Below are 16,036 nucleotides of genomic sequence, written 5' to 3'. Positions count from 1 at the left end.
CCAAGGTGTGGATGAACATGTAGCGTTCATCTGTTAATAGCAGGGCCCAGTCGCCGCGCTTAGTGATTTACTTCAGTTGATATTAAAGTGGGGATTGAGTGCAGTGCTGCTTTGGCATCTTAATGCGTGACAGAGTTAGTGAACTCTTCTCTCCTCGCAGCACCTTCTCTCATCTGTTCCTTTGCCAAATTTGGACGCTGACACTAAATGGATCTGCCATAATTCAGATATGAGTGGGAGGATATATGCACTGTATATGTATAAGTGTGTGTGCAGCTGTGTGTGGTTGTAAAGTAAGGCGTTATGGCAAAAAAAAAAAAAAGAAAAAAAAAGCTTGAATAATTTAGCACTCACATTATTTTCTAATGCCATTCTTTAGAATCTGACTGTGTCACTCTAACAAATGCGTGTGTCGGAAAGTTCAGGGGATTTTGTAGGGCGCCTGTGAACAGTGAGTGATGGCAACCAGCCGACTCTCAGCTCCCTCTTGTCTACCAACAGCTCCATGTGAGCCCCGCGCACCATATTCCCCTCTCAGAACTAACGCCGTGGCGAATCGAAACAAAAAGGCCACATATTTTATTTATGTGTCAAAAGTGCGGTGAAAGGAGGGCAGGAAGGAGGGAGCGGGGCGTATCACTCTATCCGTCGGTTGATATCATTCCATCCATGCGGATCAATTCTCCCAGACAGAGGGAGATGAGAAAGGAGCGAGCAGGAGAAGGAGGGAGGGAGGGAAGGAAGGAGAGCTGAAATGGTGGTCGTATTGATTTGTCAAAGAAATACAGCGTTGAGTGTTTTGCTTAAACGTCCACATAAACCTGAGCTGTCAGAGGTGGGCGGGCGTATACTGACATTTGGCCACACCGACATAGATTGTGGATTTTCTGCTTGGCTTAGCTGTACACAGTGTTACCCATCAACTTCATGTGGGAGCGGGCAGACTGGCCGCAGCTTGTTTAAAGCTGTGCTTCATGGCATACTGCGTGTTCAAAGTCCCTAATCCACCACCAAAAACTCCCTTTATTAGCCCTACTGGCCAATTGCTTCAAGTTTTTTACAATTTTGTACAGAACAATCTTAACTCTAAGTCCACTTATCTGCTTTTTCTGGGGCTTTCAACTTCTGGAGATTTCAACTTCTCAATATTTCTCAGTTGATCTTGATAACGTAGATTATGGATTTTATGTCCCATTTTCTCTTTATAGAGATACTTACAGACTACTATCAGTGTAAAAAGTAAAGTGCAACATACTTGACTGATAGGATATGGTATTGGTAGTCGATACCTCTGAAGTATTGACTGAAATAATTCAGTACCACATAGTTTAAAAACCTTTTCCAGTCAAACAATACCTGCATTTGATCCTTTCTGTAAAAAAAAATGACTATTTGTGTTGGTTTCACAATAAGTGTTGGACACAGTGTATTTGACAGAACTGACAGTTCAGCGTACCGATTTGCCGTTAAAGCATTTGAAAGTATAGCTATACCAGGTTTCCCACAAATTTTAAAGCCATCATAATATAACTTTAAAAAAACAAACAAAAAAAAATTTTCATGATTTTATATAAGTGTCATGTGTTTAAAGCCGTGATGCAGACCGGCATTGGTCGAAACATGTTGGTTTAGCCAATATAATATATATTTTTAATGAAATTACTCTACATTTTTCATGTTTTTTACAGTGCCTGGATTTCCTTCCTGTTTATCCTGTTGATTCCCCAATTTCCATTGGCACCCAACACAAGTTTATGACTTACGTTTGATCATAGCCTACAGAGAAACCAGTAAACTCTCTCTTTTTCTAACTATATAGTAGTTTATAATGGATAGGCCTATATAACAATACAGCCATACAAGATCCTTTAAATGCCATTTGTTTGGATTATAATTTTGACAAGTTAGTATGCATTTAATTCTTGTTAGCAAAAAACAAAACAATTGTTTCCCAGTGAAGCTAACATTAGTGATCCATCAGCAGTAACTGTTACCAGCAATATTTAACAATTTACCACACTTATATTCAATATTCATGCATCTAGGATGCTTTAGATCCCAGTGTGATAGCCTTATTTAACCTGCTACATATGAGTTTTATGGCATTTTCTTGTTTCTCTGTGTATGTGACATTGGCTCAACCTTGTTGCCGGCTCTGGCCTATGTGTAACGCATGATACTAGTGACCATTTACACAGCACGATACTAGATTTTAAATTAATGATACATATTGTGCATGGTGTTTAAAGTCTAGGGATTTTTAAGATCATATTTACATTAACAACCAAAACAATTTATATTGAAAAATCTTCTTAAACATCTTGTTTTTCCAAAATTTTCCAGGCCCAGAAACAGTTCTTCTAATTTCATAACTTTTCCAGGAATTTCATGAATGTGGGAACCCTGCTATGCAACATGACTGTGGCATCTGGTGGCATTTTAAGCAAATTAAATGCTGCCATTCACATGATGGGCACCAAATGAAGTAGAAAAAAAGGTATCAAATGAAGTACTCTATTGGTATTGGCATCACTTGAAGGGCACTGATGTTCTAGGAACTTCAGGTATTTATGTTTATCAGGTAAGTTTATTGGTAGGCAAAGAAACATGTTTAATTCCTTTAACACCTTCCTGTCCCAGTTGCATTTTATGCTTCACTTAAAGTATAACTTTTACATATTCACAGTCACAATTTGACAACAAACTACCTCTGTTATTCCTATGAGATCCAGGCCATAATAACCATAACTCCCCCCTCCACACAGAATCTGTTTTTTTGGACATGGTCATACATCTGCAGCTGCTTAGGCTAATCACATTCCTAAATTGTGAATAACTACAGCAACCTTGGTAAGAGTGGAAAGAAAAACACTACAACATTTTGTTAAGATATAACCTCAATTAAGACCACCCACGCAAATTTAGCTGACTGTAGCAAAACTCCCACATCTAGAAAAGACTAAGACAGCAACTCTTGTGCTTAATTGGTTCAAGGAATCTGCCAGTGATCCTATCATGTTTATCTGCTCTCAAAAAAGTGTAGTCAGTCCCATATTTGACCATGGAGGAATAGAGAAAAGCCCTCTTCTACTCTGTGACTACATACCTGGCACAAGGACAAGAGCGGAGGGGGGGCAATGAAATTAAAGAGCAGTTAAAGAAAACTGGAGAAAAGAGCAGAGAGTGTGCACAGGGCCATAAAAGGGATAGTTTAACCATTGATCGAGAGCAGTGGTGGAAATGGCAGCTGTAAATCAATTTTATCTTGGAGCAGCTAAAGAGTGTTTTCTAATGAGGTTAATGCCACATAATGGCTAAATTCTTCTGCTTAAAAGATGCCCTCAAGGTGGTGGCGAGAGATAGATGTCGCCATGGAAAGCTTAACACCTCACTATTCAACAGCAAGCAGACGGATGCCTTCTTCTTGCAGAGAGATTGTATCCTAAATGATGTTAAAGCTTTATTCGTTGGAGGGTTTCAGGGGGTCATTATATCATTCAGAACACCTTTGTCTAGACAGCTTGTTTTATCGATGTGTAGATAAATCTGTGCCTCAGATTGGGCATTTATTAAATTATTCAGTCTGTGTTCACTTATAATATAAGTTCCTTCCGGACCACGACTTCAGCAAACAAAACATATCTGTACTATTTCCACATTGTCAGAAAACCTGTATCAATCAAATTCCAACAAGTATGGTGGGGTTTTTTCAATCTGGCTTGTCTTCTCCACTCTGCAGCAGGCAGGCTAGCATGTCAAACTGGAACGGGCCGGGCACTGCCACTGAAAAGACAAACTGACCCAGCACTAACAGATTATGAGTCAAGTTGACCTCTGGCAAATAGTAGTGTTTATGAAATCCTTTATGTTATGGCAAATGAGGCCTGAGTAAGTGAGCAATGAAAAACAAAACAAAACACCCTTCTTTGCACCTACCCACACACACAGATTTTTCCTAAAAAACCTGCTCATCCAGAGAACCATGTAATGTGCACTAGGATTTATAGAGGCCGATACAACCCCAACCTTAACCTGTTGATTAGATAAAGTTTACTGGATTAAATACATGTTTAGAAAGTTTCTAGATAAAATCGTAATTTAAAAAGTGAAGTCCTCTGGATAAAATCATGATTTAAACGCCTAAAGAACGGTAGAGAAAATCAAGATTAGCAGTTTAACTCATTAGAATTAGACCACGGGAGGTAAAATTGTTTAGGATTGGTAAATATGCACAAACATAGCTAGGCAGTGTGATATTCTGTCATTTTTTAAAATCTTATTTTAGTTGCATATGAATTTATTTTCTTGTTGGATGTTTGTTGCATGTGAGTTTGTTTTGTGGCACTCAATTGACTTTGACTTGTTGGGTGCAAACCAGTCCTAAAGAATTATAGCTACTAACTCTGTGCTGATGGAGTATACCCCGCAGACCTAAAAGTTGTGGATGGCCAGGTAGTCGAGGCCCAGTTTACCATAGGTGGTAGACTGGACCAAGAAACATACACTGATATATAGTGTAGTGGGAGGAAAAAGGTTTAAACAATAAAATGGCTGCATGCCCTTGTCTACTGCTTGGCAATGAGGTCAGCATATAAAAATCATCTCCCCACACCAAACCCAATTTTTAAGATTTCTTACAAATTATTTCATCCATCCATCTTTCTTTCCAAAGCTTATTCTATTCAATCATAGTGGCAACAGGTTAAGCAAAGTATCCTTGTCCTCATTGTCAGAGACATCGTTCTGATCTTGTTGGGGGAAACCTGCAGCGTTCCCAGGCTCGATAGGATATGCAATCTCTGTGCTTTTGGTCTGCCCTGTCGTCTCTACCAATTTGGATGTACTGGGAATAACTCCACAAGGAGCCGGCCGGGAGACAACCTCATTAGATACCTGAAACGACCTAACTGGTCCAGCCCAATAAACTTAGCAGACCTACACTCTTGGCAAAAAGCAGTCCTGAGGTCAGCAAATGTGACATTCCCCATCCCTTGACTTTGCCAATGCTGGACTAAAAATGAACAGTTTTTTATAGTGAACATTTACCAGTTTATCAATTTCCCATCTGCAATTGAAATCTCATCCCAATTAAAATAACTTTTTAACAACCTTTAGACTATACTACTGTTATAGAACTAAACTCTTGGCAAAAAGGAGTCTTTAGGTCAGCATATCTCCACACCTTGATTCTGCCAATGCTGGACATAAAATTTACTATTTTCATTTTGAACATTATCAAGTATTTAGTTTGTATAGTAGTCTCTTATGCAGATGTAATCTTATCAGTATAAAGAGAGCTTCAGATGGCCTAAGACTATGGGGCATTTGATCAAAGTGTCACATAAGAATGAATTGAGTTTAAAGTGTTTAAAAGTTGGGATATTAGTTCTACAAAATTATGTAATGACAGAGTTTTAAAAACATTAGTATATTGTCAAAAAACTCTAGAATTTAGGGTGTAGTACTACTTTGTGCATTCAAACACAATATATCTTGTGTGTCTTGACCAGACACCAACATACAGGGCTGCAGTAAGTGCACACCAGCTTGAACAGTTGACAGTTGTGGAATTAAATAGATGGGTGAGTTTTCGAAAGTCCAAGAACATTGGTTCCAAACCGGAGCTTGTCCAAAGGTAATTACATTGTGCAAAACACAAACATTACACAAGCAAACGTCAGCAGCTGTGGGCTGTTTCAGCCAGCATCTTTATTTCTTTGACACTTGTGTCTCCTGCATGTGCTCCACTTGCTGAGTTGGGATAGGGAGTAGTAGGCAGGAGGAAGAAAGTCTGAGAGTCAACAACTGGTGCAACCACAACGGATACGTGCAGGGATTCCCAAAGCATCCGGTATCAAGACTAATCACGAACTAGCTAGCTAGCGTGTCAGCAGACGTGAACGTGTTGAAATATTACATTACATAAATTACATTAGATGGTAATGGAAGCAAAAGGAATCCTCTTTGTCTTCGGTGAGAGTGATCCGAGGAGTCTGTGAGCTGTAAATGAGACGCCGCCGAAAGGTTGTTGACGGAAAGCTGCTCATAGTTAGATATGAGATGCCGAGACAATGTGGGTGCATTGCATTATGGGAGAGGCTCGGAGGACTTAGGTGATGTCAGAAAGGCTTTCCATTTCTAAGGAATTCTGAATCATATGCATCATATCAGTGATGGATGTAGCACTGATGGATGCTATTTAAAATCTGAATCAGCCCAACACTGACCACATAAATTGATCTAACCATATTGTACTTGTTCACACAACACTGGAATAGCAAACCACTGAAACAGATGGATAATATGCAGACAGACATTTAAAATATTGCTATCATTCAACACAGTGCCTTCAAACCACTCTGATGTATGTGTGTGTGTGTACGAAAAAAAAATGAGTACAACCAGCGTGCAGCATGAAACTTAAGGAAAGTTCATCTCCACAGACCTCTAGCATTGATCACTGGGGCCCTAAAGCTATTATCATGATCTAATTAGGTTTAACATAAGTCTGTGTCACGGCCCGGTGCAAGGCTGCCTTGTCCCCAATTCCACACTTTCACAGCATCCCTATTTAAAAATAGCACACATGTGCCACACATACATGCAGTGAATACTAATACTTTTTTTTTCCAGTTACACTGAGATCTGCTTTAATGTCAGACTGAGGTCTAAGCGGGGTGAAATGATGTAATTCATGAGGCAGTGATCAAACTTAGGGTAATCTCATAGGTTCTCCTTCACATGTAGATGCATGCTGTGACTCTGACAAGCAGAATTTGGCATAAATTGTGTTAAATAAAATAAAGTCAGAGTTTTAAAATAATAATTTGCAAGAATTTTATCTTTCCATACATGCACAGCTATAACTCTAAGAAAAAAAGCTTTAGTGGCTTTAGAGACAAACTGTTTGAATCAGCAATTATTTTAAAAACATACCTCTTTATTATTGTTGGGAGGATTGGAAAAGCCTCCTGATTGCTGTGCTTTTTATAACATAATATCTCATCCGTTCTCTGTTGTGTTTCATGATTCTCAAAAAGACATAAAAAAAGACTAAACTGACCTCAGAGCTTCAACTTATTTCTACTCTGGATATTTCTATGTGTATATTGTCTGAATAAGCAATGGAGTTGTGATAGTTATTTAGTAACATATAATTTTACTGTTTTTAATATGTAGGCTTATTCTGTTTGGAAATTACTCATGTCTCACAGTTCTGATGTAACTAAACTGATTTTAGCTTTGTAGCACTTCCAAAGTCCCGCGTGCTAGTGTTCCAATAGCAGCTGAGCAAGTTATGTAATAGGTGGAGCCTCAATTTTCCCATTCCCTGTTAAACTCTAATATGCTATGTGCTAGGCATGTCTATGTTGAAAGAAAATTTCAACTTTCAAATTTTGAAGATGATTAAAAGATGTGACTCTGGGACTGTCACAATCTTCGGGCATTGTATGGGGCGCCTGGTGGCTCTGTGGATAGAGCGGGTGCTCCATGTATTGAGGCTGTCTCTTCGCCGCAGAACCCGCAGGTTTGAATTCAGCCTGGCCCCTTTGCTGCATGTCATCCCCTCTCTCGCTTCCCCTCACAAAGACAAAACATTATAGTGTATATACAACAACAGCAGACTTTTTTTTTTTATAAGTGCATGTACTCTTTGTATCATTCTGTTTCTCCTCTCTAGGTTCCATGAACACAGCACAGGTAGAGCTCTTCTTGTGTTCTTTTTTTCCCTAAGCAGCAGTTTGTGACTTGCAGGATGGATAATTAATCTGTTGATCTGTTCAGAGCTGAGCAGATCCATGGATGAGAGGAGCGAGAGAATGCAAACTTTTAGACCCAGTAGAATAAACACTTATGTGTCACTTTTAATGTTCTTGAAGTTCTGCAACTCCATCTGTGACCAGAGAACACTGTGCTCTGAGAGGTGCATCACACAACTGACCAGTATTAATTTCAACAGCATTCCTAATGAGCTGTACAGCTCCAAAAAGTAGACAATTCATTTGCGGCAGCAGAAGTTTTTAACTGTGGCAGGCCACGTTTGAATGAAAACGTGGGAAACCTTGCAACTGAAAAAACTGTTTGCATTCAATTTTTCATGCAAACCATGGATACATTACATTTGTAAAATATTTTGTCGTGGATGCATTTACATTTCTAAACAATGCTGTGGTAAAGGTGTTAGGTTTAGGCACAAAAAGACTTGGTTACATTGATGGCACAAAAGGCGGGTTCAGTGTCTCCAACGCTGTTGCAAAACACTAAAAATTTGCCAAAAGACAGCTGTTGTTTTTTTGTTTGTTGGTTTTGAAGAGTGACCTGAAGCTTGGCAGATGCCTCACTAAGGTCCACACACAGTCCATGATTCCCTGCATCTTCTGATAACAAAGTCAGCTTATTATGTCACTTTTAAAATGTTGATACAATATGTAAGGAATGTGCAAATGCACTCATTCGTGTTTTGCATAAATGTATAATGCCAAAACTTTCTTTTGGCAGTTTGGCTGATACTGTAGTCCTTGTTGTCTGTTTCTTGAAGCTATATTTACAATGCCCAGAAACTAATTAACACAATATCCTGGCTAAGCAAAACTGTCATCACCATGTTTCATTTTATCAAGTAAGTCCGTTTTATCAACAGCAACTCTGGGGCAGTTCCCTACCACTGTATTCCTGTGAGCTATGAGTCTGAGATGTTCTGAATACCCCTGCCTCAAAAAGTATAGAAGGTGAAACATGTAGCCAGTGACCTAATAAGAAGACCTTTAAGGTGCGGCCATTAATCCAGCTGTCAAAAATATTCCATAATAGAATACTATATTTAATTTGTTTTATGTACCTTATATCTGGGTTGAGGTGCTTTAATACAGCTGTGAATTACCCACTCTGACACCTTATTCATTTTCAACATGATTAGCGGCAGTGGTGTGCATGGCTAGCGCAGTGGGTGGCTGTGGCCCAGTGCACACACTCATGGGCTCATTATGCCATCGCGCAGGTGTAATGGAATGACCCCCCCTCTCCACACACACACACACACTCACACACACATACAAGGCCTTGCATGTACAAACTCAAGAACATGAAAGCTTGCACACAGAATGAATATAGTGGGCCCTCTTGGCCTCTTCACAAAGCAACTTTTTTTCAATGTTGTACAATCTAGGCATCCACTACAGTCTTATTATTTCAGGGCCAGGCTGAGGGACCATGCTTCAGTCCCCATATAAGGGAAGACAAGTCTAAAAAAAAAAAAAATGTGTTAAGAGGACTCCCCTCCCTTTCCACTACCCCTGTGTCCTCTGTTATTATGAATAGTGGCGGTAAGAGAGAAAAGCATATACTCCATTCGAATCTGTTCATGGTTCCTGAAGGACCACTCTCACCAGACGAGCCCCCACAACCCCCACCCCCCACCCCCACTGCCCCCTCCTCTTTTGATTGATATGTGAAATCCGTCTCTCTGCGCAGCTCTAAAGGCAGTCCCTGTGTGCGTCTGAAAGGTGCTCATTGTTGAGTAGAGACCACTTTGTCAAGAAACAATCCTGTTCCCAAGGAAGCTGAGAATGTCTTAAAAAAGATACAGGCCCTTATTGTGTACATTGGGGAACTTTAATTTTGTGTGTGAGGTCATTTTAATCCTGATGAATTTTTATAGTAGCGGTTGTAGTTCAATGGCTGGTCGCCCTAATGCTCCAAAGAAGGAGCAAAATAAAGGAAGAATGGGGAAGAAGGAAAAACCCACCCACAGGCCTGCTGAACAATCCTAAACTTAGTGTGTCACGGAGAGCGAGGAGGAAGGGTAGAGGCCTTTGTTGATGGACACATTGGGATGTATTTAAGTTCTACAAAGGAGATTCCCTGAATGGAGGCTTGATTTCTGCTACAAGGTTTTAAAAATGCGCCGTCTAAGGATAGATTTGCCACGGGATAAAGTTTTTGTAGGGTAATCTCTTAGGCCACAGAAGCTGATGTGAGCGAACCACCCAAGACATTGTCTCTGAATTGATGCCAGAGAGGAAAGGCAACGAGCTCCTACACAGACATGCATCCATGACACTGTTAACGCCATGATTGAGCTATCCTAATTGGCGTATTGGATTTTCCAAACCCTTCCAAACCCCATCTTATCACATGTGACCTTGGCAAACTTTCACAGTGAAAGTCAAGTCATGTCAGAGTTTGATTCTTTATGATAATAGATGGGTAACCTTGCACAAAAGACTTGTTTCTTTTGTGCAAACTAATGGTCTTATTTGAGCAGCAGTTTGTCTTTTCATCTGGATGTTTTGTTGTCGGCTCGCCCTCTGGCCTAGTGTAGGTTCAGACTGGGTACGAGCCTATTAGGCAGACGCACTGAAATGTAAACACAAAGGCACTGAGAGTGGGATACTGAGTAAAGTTACTCGATTTGTGTACCTTTTAGCAAATCAAATCACAAAATAAGCACATAACTTGTCATATTCTGTTGCTTTTTTTGTCAAATTGGTGCACCGTCGCAGGGGGCTTGCTCATCACCATTGTGGCTAAATGGAAACTGGATCTTATTTGAGAAACGGCAGGGTGAGACCAAACAGCATGATTCATAATGGTTATTTATGTACCATGTAGCTGAGACTCAGCAGGGGGCAAAGGCATGGTCTTTACTAAGTACGTCTCTCTCTGCTTAGTTTCTCCTCAGTCGGGCTTGTCTTCTGATAAATATATCTCATACGGACACCGAAAAACACATCATCTCAATGTTTCTGATCATCCCCAAAATAATGAGTGTATGTCGTTCTCGTGGAAAGAAATGAGGTGCATTTAAACAAGTTTTACTGGTATGTCGTGTCAGAGGCAGACAGATTGCACATGGGTTACCTAAGTTAAGTTTGGTGATGGATCCTCAGATTGCCACCGAATTCCAGCAGCTTGAAAACATACACAAAAAAATACCACCACTAACACTCTTGTTTCCTCTCTTTCCTCTAACTGTCCTTTATTTCTTTTTCTGCTTCTCCCTCCTCCCTCTTTTCCCTCTGTTCTGAGATGCAGAGATCCAAGTGCGCAATGGTGCATTACTAAGGACACCTGCTCTGTTGATGTGGCCAGGCAGATTGACTGTGTATTTGTGAGTGTGTATGTGTGTGTGTGTGTATGTGTGTGTGTGTGTGTGTGTGTGTGTGTGTGTGTGTGTGTGTGTGTGTGTGTGCGTGCGTGTGTGTGTGTGGGCATGGGTGTATTTATTCATTCATCAATTTTTAGGCTGAGACTGGGACCAAACCTATCAAAATTGTTCTGAAGTAAAAATGTCCATTTCTGCCTCAAATTATGCATAATGGGCTTTTAATTCTGCGCCCTGCAACTAGCCGAAACAGTGCCCTTCTCAAGGTTTGGCATCCCAAAAATAGTAAACCATGCAGTCGTAGTGTTAAATGGTGAGGTGGATAGTCATGATTAGAACGCAAATAAGAGGACCATAAATTTAGATCATCTTAAAACTGTTTATAATGAGAATAAAACACAACATTTAAACCACCCAGAGGTGAAGTGAATAACATTGATCGTCTCGTTACAACCCAATGATCTGTTGGGAAACCTTGGGGCCTGGCATTCATGTGGATGCCACTTGACACGCGCCATCCTGTTGCAATCCAAGTACCCCCCTCTTTGTAACTGCACTCCTGGATGGCAGTGGCCTCCCCAGCAGGAGAGTGCACTATGCCACACTGCAAAAGGCTACTCAGGAATGACACGAAGAACGTGACCAAGATCTCATGGCGTGGACCTGGCCTGCAAATTTCTCAGAACCCAATCTGATCAAGCATCCATGGGACTTGCTGGTACCCGAGAGGTCCTGTGTCTATGCTTCGACAGGTCACAGCCAAGTCTGATTCATGTTGGGGCCTCTGACCTGTCAAAGCTTGGACAAAGGACCTTTAGGGATGTCCTGTGGTGTCTGGCACCAGCGTGTTAGTGGCAGATCTTTTGATACCTGTGGGTTGCAAGGTGGGGTATCGGCAAGTCCCACAGATGCTTGATCGGATTGGGATCTAGGGAATTTGTAGGCCAGGTAGAGGCCTTGAGCTCTTTGTCATGTTCCTCCGGTGATTCCTGAGCAGATTTTGCAGTGATGGGGGATTGTCATTGCCATGTGGGGATGTACTTGGTTTGCAACTGTGTTTCGGTAGGTGATGCTTTTCTAGTGGCATCCACATGAATGCCAGGACCTAAAATTAACCAGCAGAACATTGCATTACAGTGCCCATGTTATTCACTTCACCTGTGATTTTTATGTTGTGGCTAATCAGTGTATATGGAACAGTTAGAAGACACTTTGATGTCTGTGAAAACAGGTTTTTGGAAGCTTAATGTTGGATCCTAAACAGTTCTTTGCCGTGTATAGAGGTTTTGTATTGCAGCACTGCTACACAAAGAACTTTTTAGCCCCTTGATTGTTTTTTAAAGGTTCTCAACCTTTAAAAAGGTTTCTTCAGCTTATTTAGGTTCAGTTTTGTAGGGACATAACTTGAACAGTTCATTAAAACTGCCTCTGAACTGTGATTTTTGGAAAATAACTCATCGAAGCTGTGGCTCTTAACCTTTTTGGCCCCAGTTTTCAACTAATATTTCAGACTTGAAAATCAATTTTATTGCGTTTTTCAATGAGCATTCAGAACAGGATTCACGCTGGAACTGCCAAATAAATTATTAATAACCTGTAATATGTTTAAGTAAAACTGGTATTTGGAACATGACTAGTCCATCATATTATCTGCCATCATTTAAGGGTTCCCAGGCTCAAAAGATTAAAAACAATCAACACATTCTCATCCCAAGTCATCACATATTGCCCCTTTGCAGTTGACCTCCACGTCTACATATTACGCCTTAGGTATCCTTCTGCATCTGCTGTTGACATTGTGGGATGCCGCTACCGTGATGTCAACAAATGCACATTGTGGGATTATGCTGCAAGTGGTTATAGTTAGAGAGCACAAGCACATGGCGACCAATGCCGGAATGTCGACAAATGCACATGCTGGCACGTGTGGTTAGGTTTGGGCTAAAGGGCACATGGTGAACATCTAACTCCTGCATGAAAGTGTGGGGTTTGTTGTATCCATCCACCACCCCTCCAGCTCCCGCCCCTATAGGAATAGTGTCTGGTGGCGTATCATGCGGATGCAACATGTTCTACACAGCTTCATTCTTAACTGACAACGACCATCCGCATATCATGCAAGTGCCATCAAGCTGTTTGGCGGCGTATAATAACACTGTGCATGGTTCTGTCTGGCCACGTTCTCAGCTGACGCCCTTCGGCAGCATAACATGCAGACGTGAAAGGTGGATTTTGGCATTGGGATCTTATACTGAAAGCACTTCAAAGGTGGAAGAATTTGATGACTTTGGGATGACAATGGGCTGAAACAATTTGGTGCTATATGACACCTCTAATACTTCTATATAGCACTGTTTGACAAAGGTGCTGTATAACACCTTAAAAATATGGATGCCACATTTCAACAAAACAGGTTTATGAGCCAAAGAACCGCTTTTGGGTAATGTTTGGCACCACTTTTGTTCAGAGTAAAACCACAAGACAGATGCTTTAACCAGCGTTCCAGTGAAAAAGAAAAAGAACAATCACATGGTGCCTTCCTCCACTTGTCATTTCATGAATTTTTTTTTTTTTTTTGAGAGTAAGCCCTCTTCCAAAGCTTCAAACTGGACAAAGGATAGGGAGTTCAATGCCTAGGAGGGCACAATATGTCCTGTTATATTATACTGTACTTTCTCTTTTTGCTCTGCAAGGAGAAAAAGTGGAAGCCAAGGAGGCAAAAGGGGAAGCGTAAAAAAAATAAATAACTTTTGTAACTGACATTTTAGTTCAGTTCACATCCCATTCAAAAACCCCCCAACCTGTGCCCTGTACCCCCACCGCACCCCAACCTACATACAAAAAAATCCTATTCATTTAGTATGTAGGTCACATTACAGTGGTGTCTAGCTATTGGATATGGGCTTAGATAACTGTTTGTTGAGTATTAAATGCTTTCGCTGCCTCAGCAGCCTCTGCCACTGGTATTTCTCACACAACTGTGCAACTGAAAGGAGGCAGCGTCGCAGCAAAAATCATGTCACACACATCCACATCCACATGCACACACACGCTTTCAAACCTCTGACGCTTTTTGTGTATACTTAAAAAAAAATCTTGTTTGCATAAAGCATTCACTTTTCTTGTATAAAAGTGCCTTATGCGGAACTGAAAACAGGTTTTGAAAGCGAGTTAAAGCAGCATCTGTAAATGAGGGCCGTGCTGCGGTGAATGGGAGGTAAACCCATTGACCTGAGGTGCTAGCTCAAGCAGATGAATCTTTGCTTTTCTTTCCTCTTATCCCTGTTTGCTTTGGGTGACCTTGCTCACCAGCCCTGATGCAGTGTGTTCACATAGCACTGGGCTAATGGCTTAGATAGGCCCCGGCGTGGCCAGTACTTTCCACCAGAAAACACCCCTCCGTATTCGACCTCCTCAATTGTACACTCGCCGTTCACTGCAACCGCTGCAACCTCAGATTTGAAAATGGCCATGCGAAGGTGTGGGGCAAAGGAGGAAATTGCACCTGCTTTTATACCAGCAGGATCCAGGTGAGGAGTGTGTATTCACTTACAACAGAAAGGCAGGAGACAAGAGGGGCACATCGTCGCCGTACAGTTTTGCCCTCTGTTGTCTTTGCATGAAATGAAAGATGCAAGAAGTGTGTGTGTGTGTGTGTGTGTGTGTGTGTGTGTGTGTGTGTGTGTGTGTGTGTGTGTGTGTGTGTGTGCGCGCGCACGCATTTGTGAGTTATCCTCCCCTCCCTCTGTCCTTTGTATGAAATGAGCCCAGATGGTGATTGATTTTTCAAGTGCTGACACCCCTGCTTGAGAAGCACCCCTCCTTTTTACACACACACACACATATACACAAATACACTCTCTCACACACACATACACACTCACACACATACCCTTCTTTGTGCCGAGCAAGTGAGGCACACTAACATCTCGGTGCCATCATCATCTTTGTGACTGCCAGCAACCACCATTGATCGGCAAAAGTATGCATGCAAACAAACAGACACAGACACACACACACACACACACACACACACACACACACACACACACACACACACCATCCGAACACACAAGCCCAGAGCAAATAAAACAAATTTAATTAATTCATCAATTAAAAATCATAAAGAATGCCATGACTCAAATCCTGCTGAAAGTATTAGTTTATAAATTAACCAAAAAGAATTTAAAAAAACATAAATTCATGATTGACAGAAAATAAATCAACAGTCTTGATAATCATAAAAATCATTTGGATAATTTGTCAAGCAAAAAAATTGACTGGGAAAGTTCTGATTTTCTCAGTTCTATATAATTTTACATTTAGCTAAGTTGGCTGGACAGAAACAAGCAATTTGAAAGTGTCACCCTGGGTTCAGAAAAACTGGCATCGACAAAGAAACAAATAATAAACAATAATAATAATAATAGATACAACTTATATAGTGCTTTTCTTGGTACTTAAGAGACACTTTACATCAAATGCAAAAAGAAAAAAAAATGCAAAATAGAGAATGCAAAACACTGAAAATGCTTACATGAACAGAACAAATACAAGAACAGAAGAACAGAAGTTGTTTTTTTCTGATGTTAGGGATTTAGATTCCATGTTATTATTGATCGTACGTGCAAAAGCTAAATAAACTTTTTTTTTGCAAATAAAAGCTACGTGTGAAAAAGGTCATACAAAGAATGACCTTGTGAAAGGAGAGAGAAAAAATAAGATTGTGATATGAGGGATTTTAGGGATTGTTTCAGTGGTGAGAGACAGTCAGAGACAGAGCGATGGCAGGCAGGGACAGGGTAAAGTGACAGAGAGCCGTACGCAACAGCAGCCCCATTGAGTTAAAGTGGCTGTGTGGCTAAATGATGTCATTGGCTAACTAGGCGTTCTCAGGCCATTGCCTCTGTTTGCGTGACTAAATACATACAA

At 40.8% G+C, this 16,036-nt stretch overlaps 1 protein-coding gene across 4 annotated transcripts in view; it reads left to right on the top strand.

Annotated features, from left to right (window-relative positions):
- The window catches only part of znf536 (zinc finger protein 536), a 298,506-nt gene that overhangs the window by 57,883 nt on the left and 224,587 nt on the right, over positions 1–16,036 (top strand). The window lies entirely within an intron of this gene.

This window comes from Plectropomus leopardus, chromosome 1 (assembly GCF_026936395.1).
Source record: "Plectropomus leopardus strain MGB_pleo_1.0 chromosome 1, ASM2693639v1, whole genome shotgun sequence".
In the NCBI taxonomy this organism is placed as follows: Eukaryota; Metazoa; Chordata; class Actinopteri; order Perciformes; family Serranidae; genus Plectropomus; species Plectropomus leopardus.
Note: the sequence above shows the minus strand (reverse complement) of the source record. Positions and strands in the feature narration are given on the sequence as shown.